The following is a 10,781-nucleotide window of genomic DNA, read 5'->3' as shown; positions in this document are numbered from 1 at the left end:
AATCTTAAAGGATGATCACCTGGATTTGATTTATGTACCATATGATTGATAATATTTTTGTAATCTCCTATGATAGTAAAAGATTGCATACCCATTTCCTTAGCTACTTTAAGCACTTTCCATATAGCATAGGCTTCTACCATGTTGTATGAAATAATACCAAGGTCTTAAGAAAAATAAATTCTAGATATTGATGAATTCAATTTGTGCCTTTAGAAAAAAATCTAGAACTTTTACTTCATGTGAACAACTTATCTTCAAATCATTAATTATCTGACATAAGATTTTGAAAGTGACCTTTGTACATAGGTTTGAAAGATCCCACACATTACATGAGAGTTCCTTCCCTTTAGGGATGCAAGGGAGCTACTAAATGTAACCTCACCCATCTGTTACATCCATTCCATTAGGATTGTTCAAAAAACCATTCATTGTCCTTGGCTTTTGTAGAGGCAGTGTGCCAACTTATTGCATACAAGACTGTACAGGGAAGTAAAACAAATGCGGTGGTGACCTAGTTTACATGTTTTCTTTGCTGAAAGGTTGAAAGCTCTAAGGGCCAGAGCTTTCCCCTTAGCTGCCATTAGGATTGTATGTGAAAGGATTATAGTACCATAGTTGGATATGATAGTTTGAGACATGGATTGATATTGCAATTGAAAACTAATGTTTGAACATTTCCTTGTAATGACAATCCAATCATTGTGGGGTTTTGAATTACTGTGAATATTTTTTGCTACATGGGGGCAGACATTGATGAAGCAATTGTGGCTTTGAAAACATAAATGGTTGTTTAGATGATTAATATACTACACATGTTGGTTACTAAAAAAGTGACTAAAATTTGTATGGATTTGTCTATTCATAACTATGAATTTGTATATTGAAGGTCTAATTTTGTCTCATAACCAGTTTTCTGGTAGTATTCCTATGGGGTTAGGAAGAATTTTAGGCCTTGTGAAGCTTAATTTAACAAATAACAAACTGACGGGCACCCTTCCTACAATGCTTTCAAATCTGAAAATGTTCACTCAATTAGATTTGAGCAACAATAATCTTACTAGAATTCTTTTAATGACATTTCAAAAGGTCAAAAATAAGTTTTTTTATCCTTGAATAGATAGAAGAACCTCCTTTTGATGACATAATGAATGGGATGATGGAATATGAAATGTCCTTTGTTTTAGTCTCTCGTACATGTGTAATAACCTAAGTGAGTGTTACCCAAATAACCACCTAAAACACATATTTCATTAAAATTGGAAAAATATTATTACAAGGAAATCACTAGAATTGAGGTTTTTGGTTATTTTAAAATTCTAGATCCACTATTTAATTCCAAATTTAATGATATATGTGTTCTAAGCTAGATATCCAATTGAAAAATTGAGTTGTGATATGTTAGTATATGAATACACTATATCTCTTGTTATGACATTTTAATTTCATCTTATTAGTTATTTGAAAAATTATTTTCTTCTTTGATTTATGATAAAATGATTGATAAAATTAATGCATTTGTCTTGTTTAAAAGGACTTGCATCTTTGCTAATCATTAATGTATTTCCATGCATATGTTATAACCTTAAAAAGATAAATCTAATTAGAAGAGTATTTTTGTCTCACAATGTGCGTGATTACTACTGCAGAGGTATATAAATGTTCGTGTTTTAGTGAAAAAACCGAAAAGAAAATATGATTTTGAGCCAAAACTAAAGCTTTCAAAAGAGATTATGCAAACAAAAAATTGTGGTGACACAGTGATTCATGGAGAAGAGGACATTGCTTTCATTCTTGGTCAGAGTAAGTATTCTGAGGAAAATATTTGACCTGGGAAGAATTAAATTTAGGTAGAAGGTGAAAACCAAACAATTTTTCTTAATGTGGAAGATTTGAAGAGAAACAAACTTGCAAAGAACTTCTTTGGGTCAACAAAATCAGATAAAATGGATTATGAAGAATCTGGTATTTCTCTTATGGAAATAGATAAAGCCACAGTGATTGTACCCAATATAATAGGGAATTTAACTATGGAGGCTGTAACAAGCTCTATTGTGAAAAATGAGGTGGAAATTGAATCTTTTGTTTCCCATAACGATGATAAGCGAGCAACACAAGACATTTTTGGGTTTGGTGGGACTGAAAATGAAGTTCTTTTAGGAAAGGATCATGGAGTAAAAATTGAAGTGGATCCATTGCTAAAAGTTCATTATGATTTGGACCAGACAAAAAACTCCTATGATGAAGATGAGTTTAATGACATTTACAGTGAAAATTTTTTGTATAATCTTCATAAGCATGATTTTCATGTGGACTAACAAATTGATAAACAAGAATCCTAGTGAAATGCAACATTAGAGGCCAATGATGGAAATTATATTTGAGAAAGTCAGAAAAGGATAATTGTTATTGGTGTAGGTCCTTCTAAGCTAGCAGTTGCAAGGAATTTGCAGTGGCTAAATTGTCATGTAACTATTTTGGAAGTAGGAGAAAGGCTAGGTGGAAGAGTTTATACATATTATTTAGCACTTTCAGAGCTAGTGGATCTAGGTGCTAGCATATTACTAGTGTTGAGGCAGATGTGGCAATATAAAGGAAACCAGATCCATCTGCATTTCTTTGTACACAACTTGGCATTGGGTTGACAGTCCTAAATAGTTACTGCCATCTATATGATTATGTGACTAGTCAAACATTATTGCAACTTTAGCTGAGGCACTTGAATCAAAGTATAACATTCCACTTAATGATATTGTAATTCTTATTTCTCAAAATGGAGATGTAGTGATGCACATTTCTCTGGATCAGGGGTTAGAATATGCTCTAAAAAAAGTGGTGCCTTACTCAATCAAGCTTAACTGGTTTATAGCTAGAAATCAGTAAAGGTCTTCTTAACAATTCTGACTGTGAAAGCACAATTCTGAATTCCTCAGCGGGAAGATTAAAGGCATTGAGTGCCACAATTATTTCTAGCATAAAGGTAGTTTATAAAAGTAACATTTTAATAGTTACATGAATGGAAAATGGGATTAACATGGAATCTTGTTGATTTTAGATAACAATGGTATTTTCTATGGTTTAGCACAATTTACTTCAATTTTCTCTTAGCATCAAAATGACAATTTCCAATTATTTCTAGTAGCAATCACATTAGCTTAAACTCATTGATAGTAAATGCAGATAGAACATAGAAACAAGTGCAGAATAGAATCCAAGACAAGAAGACATAAGATGTGATGGATACCAGGGGAAAACCCCAACATGGGGAAATCCTTTGATCAAATCTTCTTATTATACTTCAATAGTTCAATAGAGAGAGCGTGAGTACAAATATCAGAATTACGTGCCCAAAACAATCAAGTCATATCAGCAGTCAACAACAACAAACTGTAGCCCTAACCAAAAAGTCAACGGTGGTTAAAGCAACCTCAACATGCCCTTCAATAATCTCAATCAACAAGAGAAGAATTTTTCCTACTAAGGGAGTAAAATTTAACCCAAAACCAATTCATTCAACCCAGTCAAAGTCTGCTTTAATTTCTGTGGTCAAACTAGAAAGTCAATGTTGAAGCCAACATGGTCAAATAATCCCCAAACATCTTGAAAATTGTGCCAATCAATGTGGCCTCCAGAAATCATAATTTTTCCCTCCATATCAAATTCAAATCATGGTCAAATAGTCCAAGTCAACGCTGGTGAACGCTTCCCTAATATCTGGAATTTTTGGCCTCCAAAACTAGTCCAGAAATTCATCCTCTTGCACACGTGCGAAGTAGAGAAGCCTCCAAGTTATACGTACCAATCAAGAGAGTATTAAGAAGATGATGTGATGAGTAGAGATGATTTCCAAATGAAAGAGGTCACTCCTATTTATACACATTGTCGAGGGTGAGGAGACACATTCATTGGAATTCATGGGCTTACATTTGACTGAGGCCAACCTTGACAATTTGTCCACAAGAAAGAATAAATTCAAAATTATATTTCTATTTGTTAGAAACATATGATATTTATATCGAAATTGTACCTCTCAAAAAGACGAATCTAATGCAGTAATCATCTTCATCATCTGAGTTATCCTAAGGTGGAAGTTGGCCGCAGTTTCCAATTTTAACACTCCCTCTTAACTAGGGAGAAATCCACCTACCAATCCATCTGACATCATGCCATCCTGTCAACTTGTACCATCCCTATCATCAATTCCCTACTTTGCTCTACTCTGCTCTACTAAACCATGCATTAGGGAAATTTTGACGTCTAAAATGGGCCTCCTAAGAAAAATGTACAACGAAAATAAACTTTATAAGTACAAATAGGATTCATGATGATAATGTCAACCATGGGGGGTGATTCACCATTTTTGGCATAAAAAAGTAAAAAGATTAAAAAATAATAAAATAATAAAACTACTTTTGCAACAAGTATTTTCAACTTATCTCTATAAGGTTTTACCCAAATTTTTAGTGGGTGTACTCGTTTAATGCAAAATTTAATTCCTCATCCAAGGAGTACCCATGTTGCATGCTTTCGATGGACCATGCTACATGAAAAATGAGAAATACATGAAAAAATGTGATTCTAATCACATTTTTCATGTATTTCTAATTTTTTATGTAGTGGGGTCCATCAAAAGTATGCAGAATGGGTACTCCTTGGATGAGGAATCAAATTTTGCATCCAACGAATGTTTCCACTCAAAATTTGAGTAAACCCATAGGGAGATAAGTTGAAAAAATATTTTTTTCTTTTTTCCCTCTAAAATTTGCTGTAATCTAATCTTATTTTATTATTTCCACTATTATTTTATAATTTCCTCAGGATACCTATTTTAGACCTCAAAATTTCCCTAATGAAGTAATAATTAAGAATAAGTGATCGAGAGTGAGTCATAAGATCATACCACTCTCCACTGACAAAAGTCAGTCCGTGATCCCATATTAAGTTATTGAACACCATGCATCCTAGTCATAGGGAATACGAAAGTACACAATACATCCATTGGTAGTGCTATGGTCCCTAACCATATTTTCCCAACTCTTTGGCCATATGAGAGGTACTTTCCAGGAGTCTCAGACTCTATGGGTAGGATGTGTGTTGGGGCACCAAAAAGAGAAGGTGAACCACTCATCCTATGCATGTCAATCGTGGGGAAAGGTGAACCACTCACCCTACATGCATGTGTCTCAATAGGGGAAGGTGAATAAATGACCCTGCATGCATGTGTCTAGGTAGGGGAAGGTGAACTACTCACCCTACACATATATCAACCATATTGGGGTATCAAAGGGGAAGACGAACAACTGACCCTGTATCTGGTGCACCACTAGGGGAAGGTGAAACACTTGCCCTCTTGTTACTCATAGCTCCAAGAAGTACCCCAAGTCCCTAGGAGCTCCCATAACTCTGTGTCCAAATCATATGGGACCCTCATAGGAGATATGTTCCATGACTCCAAGTTTCTCTCGGAAGGTTAAGAATTTGACCTTCCCCAAAGGCTTTGTGAGAATGTCAATGATCTACTCAACCGTCCTGATGTGTTGGAGCCTTATTTCTCCCCGTTGTACCATATACTCGATAAACTAGTACCTAAAATCAATTTTCTTGGAGCGGTTGGTGAACACGAGATTTTGTGATAGGCAAATCCCAATATGGTTGTCACAGAATATCATAGTAGTATCTAGAATGTGCTCAAATAGGTCACTGAAGAGCTTCCTCAACAAAACTACTTCACAACAGGCCAAACTCGTAGCATTGTGTTCAGCCTTCGTGGTGGTTAGTGCAATCGATTTCTGCTTCCTACTCATCCAATATATTGAAGGAGAGCCAAAAGACAGGAAACACCCATATGTTCTCTTACAATCCACCACACTGCGTGGCTAGTTAGCATTTGAATATCCATGCAGACTCAAATTTTTGACAATGTATCTCAGTCCATAGTGGATTGTGCCCCAGAGATATCTCAAGAGATTCTTGGCAGTAATCCAATGAGTGTGATGAGGTTCGACCATATATTGACTCAACATATTCACAACGAAGCATATGTAAAGATGGGAGTTGACCAAGAACATAAGGCCCCCCACACGTTGACAAAACTCGATAGGGTTTTCTGATTCAGGCCCAACAACACTTCCACATAACTTCCTAAATTTGAGTTCCATCAGAGTAGTCACGTACTTGAAATCCACCATCCCACATATCTCAAGTAGATTCACAATGTATTTTCCTTGAAAATGGAAAATTTCACCTGGCTTTTGCTCGACCCCCAACCCTAGGAAATAATGCATCAGTCCTAAGTCCTTCATCTCAAACTCAGAAGCCAAATCCCGCTTACATTTATGAGTGAGAGGCTTATTACCTATTAGGAAGAATTCATCCACATAAAGGAGTAGAATGAGAGTTCTGTCCATTTCAAGATTGAACTGTAGGTTCAGGTCAACATCGCTCCTTGTAAATCGTGGCTTCATAAGATAACTATTGATCCTCTCATACCAAGCTCTAGGAGCTTGCTTCAAACCATAGAGGGCTTTCTTCAACCTGCATAAATGTGTCTCACGATCTTGAACCTCGAACCCCTCGGGTATTTCCAAATAGACTACCTCTTTCAGTGAACCATGTAAGAAGGAAGTTTTGACATCCATTTGGTGTAGGTTCCATCCTTGTGAAGCAGAAAGGGTTATAGTCGAATGAATGATGTATATTAGGAAATCAGTTGAAATATCTCATCGCAATTTACTCACTCCTTTTGAGAGAAGCCTCAAGCTACAAAATTGGCCTTGAATTTTTTAGCACTCCCATTAGCCTCATGTTTGATCTTGTAGAGCCATTTCAAAGTGACCATTGACTTGTCCTAGGGTCTAGGAACCACATCGCAGACATCATTCTTCATGATCGACTCATACTCCTTGTTCATCGCATCCTTCTAAACTTGTTGTTTCATGACATCTTTGAATGTGCAAGGCTTAGATTGTACAATGGTACTCACGGCAGCTAAGTACCCTTGGTACCTATTTAGCTTCCTTCTTTGAAAAAAGGTCCCCCTTTATGCAATATGTTTCTCCACATCTTCAAGGTATCTTTGAGCCAAAAAGGTCTTTTTCTTGAAGTAGAGGGCTCACAAGGAGGTGGATCAATGGTATCCGATAGACCTTCCACATCGGGCATTAGTTCATCAAACGAAGGTTCATCTTGGTTTTCATCATCAGCATCACCATTTTCCTTCCTACGGATAGGAAGATCTGAGATCTTCCTAAGAGAAGAATATTCATTGAAAGTGACATCATGACTTAATTCCACTTCCCTTTTATCAGGAACATAGATTTTATATGCCTTTGAAGTTTCACTATAGACCACAAATGTTCCTTTCTTCCCAGATGCATCTAGTTTATTTCTTTCCTCTTTTGACACATGAAAATATATGGGACAACCAAAAATTATAAAATGTGAAGAAACAGGTTTCTTATCGATGAATATCTATGTGGGTGTCTTGAAGTCCAAAGCTTGATGGGGGCATCTGTTTTCTACGTACACAATAGTGTTGGCAACTTCTCCCCATAAGAACTTCGGAAGACTTTGATCATGTAGCATGGCATGGGTGGCTTCTATGATAGTACGATTCTTCCTTTTGGAAACACCATTTTTTTTCAGGAGTATATGTGGTAGTGGTCTACCTCCTAATGCCATCTTGTCTACAATAATCTTTGAAGTCATCTGACTCATATTCTGTACCATTATCAGTCCTCAATATGTTTGTTTTCTTCCCTATTTTATTCTCAACCAAGGTTTTGAAAGAGAGGAACCATTTGAATACATCATCCTTCTTCTTTAAGAATTAGATCCATTCTTGGAGAGAGAAGTCATCAACAACAAAAAACATAGTACAAATATCCATCCAAAGATGTCATGAGAAACATACTTGATAGACAATAATGGACATACTGAAGAATATTGGTGGTTTGAGTTTTACTTGAGGGGAATGGTCCCCTTGTATGTTTTCCAGCTTCACATCGCTAAAAAACACCTTCATGATTTAAGTTGAATTCATGCATACCTGAGACCATATTCCTTACATCAGGTAAGGTTTTGAAATGAAAGTGAGCAAATCTTTGATGCCATAATTCAGTTTGACGAGAAGTATCACAAGTCATTGCTCCCAACAAATTTCCTCCAACCTGATAAAGACCTTCAATCTTGAATCCAAGAGAGAATGCATGTCTTGGGTTCCTTTTCCAAACACAAACCTTGCCATCAACAAATTTCACCTTAAAACCTTTATCTTCCATTAGAGAAATAGAAACCAAGTTTTTCTTTAGATCAGGTACATATAACACTTCTTGTAAGTGGAGGGTTTGACCATGATTTAAGTGAAGAGTAACGGTCCCAATTCCTTTCATGGGATGAGTGGCATTATCCCCAAGTATGATCTCCATATTTGTCTTTGTTTCAATAAAGTTTGAGAGGCCCTCCTTGTACCTAATCAAGTTCCTTGAGGCACCGCTATCAATCAACCAATGATACAATCTATCTCGAGGAGAGGCAGTGGTGAGGTAAAAAATAAGATAAAAATAATTTTCCTTTACAACATTAACTTCTTCATACCTGGAGTTTCTGGACTTCTTGGGAGGACAACCATTTCGATTTCAATCAGTGGGAGAATTTATTTTTCCTTGTTTGTTGAACTTGTTGTTCCTTTTATTTCCATTGCCTTTGAATTTGTTGTTATCATTGTCATCATCTCTTGGATTATCCTTCTTGTGAGGACACTCTATAGCGAAGTGGCCAAACCTGTTACAATTAAAGAATATTCTTTTTCTTCCTTTTCTTATTCCCGGCTTGAACACTTGTCCTTGATTCATTGGACCAACATTGTTCCCTCTCTTAGAATGAGAGGAGAAGGCAGTAGGATTATTTCCATTTGAGGGCCCATTTGTTTCCATCATCCTTATTTCTACTTGAGTGCATCTGGTCAATAATTCATCAAATCTCAGAATCATGTCATTGTTGAGGATGGTAGTCTTGAACATATCCCATTCTTTTATAAGGTCTCCAAGTTTAATAGGATTAATATCCCTGTCGCCAATGACTTCTTTAACAAATAGGAGATCATTCTTGATTTTGGTAATCCTCATGAAGTAGGATTGGATGGATTCTCCTCTATCCATCTTGATTTCTTTCAATTTGTTCTTGAGAAAGAGAACTTGATTCAAATTATCTACTTTGAACATCCCAACCAGATTTTGATGCATCTCCTTAGATGTGTCCAAATTAAAAATACAAGAAACCAAAGGCTTATGAATAGAATCAACAATAATCTTCTTAGCTTTAACGTCACCTTTCTTGTACTTTGTTTGTGCAACTATGGATGCATTTGAAGGAGGCTCTATTATTTTTCCTTTGACATAGCCCATGGCATCATCTTCTTCCAATGTCAAATCTAGAGTCACCTTCAATGCATGATAGTCAAATTTGTCCTAAAGCTTGTCCTTGGATTTGAAGAAAGATGTAGTCTTCATTGGGACTAGTTCCAAGCCCTTGTTCAATGAATTTCCTTAGTGATTGCTTTGATTCACTCTTTCTTGGCCTTTGTATTCACTTGAGCTCTAATACCATGTTAATTTTAGATAAAAATGGTATGTTCTATGCTTTAGAACAATTTACTTCAATGTTCCTTTAACATCCCAATCACAATTTCCCATTCTATCCACTAGCAATCACATTAATTTAAACAAATTGATAGTAAATGAAGATAAAACATAAAAACAAGTGTAGAAGACAAGCAAAGTGTTATAAAAAAAATTGATCATCTAGCCATAATTTACTAGGTGGATCAAAGTACACCATGCAGGTCCAATTTTACCATAGTAAAATTGCTTTCACTGTGAGAAATTACTTAATAAACCACATTTGTTACCTCATTTATCAATAAACCAAAGAAGAATAACTAAATAAATCACTATTTATTTAATTATATTCTAGGAATAATTAATTAAACCATTGTTTAATTAATATTCCCTCTCACATTTGACCCAATTATGAGAAATAAATAGATAAATTATTAATTACCTTACTTTTCTCTAGGAATAATTAATTAATCACAAATTAGTTATTATTCCTTGTCATGTTGGACTAAATCCCATAGGAATACTCAAATAAATCATTATTTTTTATTTTCCCTTAACCATATTTGTTCAGATGATAAATAAATCATTTATTTATTTATTATTTCTAAATAAAAGTCTAAATACTTTCTCCATCTAACCAAATATAATAAAATATTCCAAATGGTTAATTCGATAATGGGGTTAATAATATTTTATTATTGCTCATTATGTGAGGATAAACTAATATTTCATTATAAATAGAAGGGTCTTCCATTCATTCTTAACTTTTGATTATTTTCATTGTTATACGCACTGTTCCAACTCTGATTATTATCACTGTCGCACACCATCTTCTTTTTCATTTGAGTTCTCATTGAGTTCAAACATTTTGTTTGTTGGGTTTTACACATTATAGAGGAGAGAGACTCTACAAAAGTTGTAGACATTGAGGATAGCCAAGAACCCATCCCATAGAGGGGCACTGGTAACATTATTTTTTCCCTTCACGGATGTTGTTTAATAAAATATATTATAATATATGTGGTTTCTATTGGATTATTGGGGTTGTTTCCGCTTATTTTACTATTTTATTTTGTTGATTAACTATGTTTGTGGCATAGATCAGGGCTTTGGCAGGTTTTGTTTCTATCATTTTCTACAGATATACACTGTTTAATAGCCATT

At 35.1% G+C, this 10,781-nt stretch overlaps 1 pseudogene; it reads left to right on the top strand.

Annotated features, from left to right (window-relative positions):
- The first annotated feature begins 1,946 nt into the window (after positions 1-1,946).
- LOC149206112 (uncharacterized) lies at positions 1,947-2,883 on the top strand (annotated as a pseudogene).
- Positions 2,884-10,781: the final 7,898 nt, after the last annotated feature.

Source organism: Pinus tabuliformis, chromosome 1_2 (assembly GCF_031772625.1).
Source record: "Pinus tabuliformis cultivar Carrire ecotype Pingquan chromosome 1_2, CPIR1, whole genome shotgun sequence".
NCBI classification, from domain to species: domain Eukaryota; kingdom Viridiplantae; phylum Streptophyta; class Pinopsida; order Pinales; family Pinaceae; genus Pinus; species Pinus tabuliformis.
This window is presented reverse-complemented; position numbering and strand designations above follow the sequence as displayed.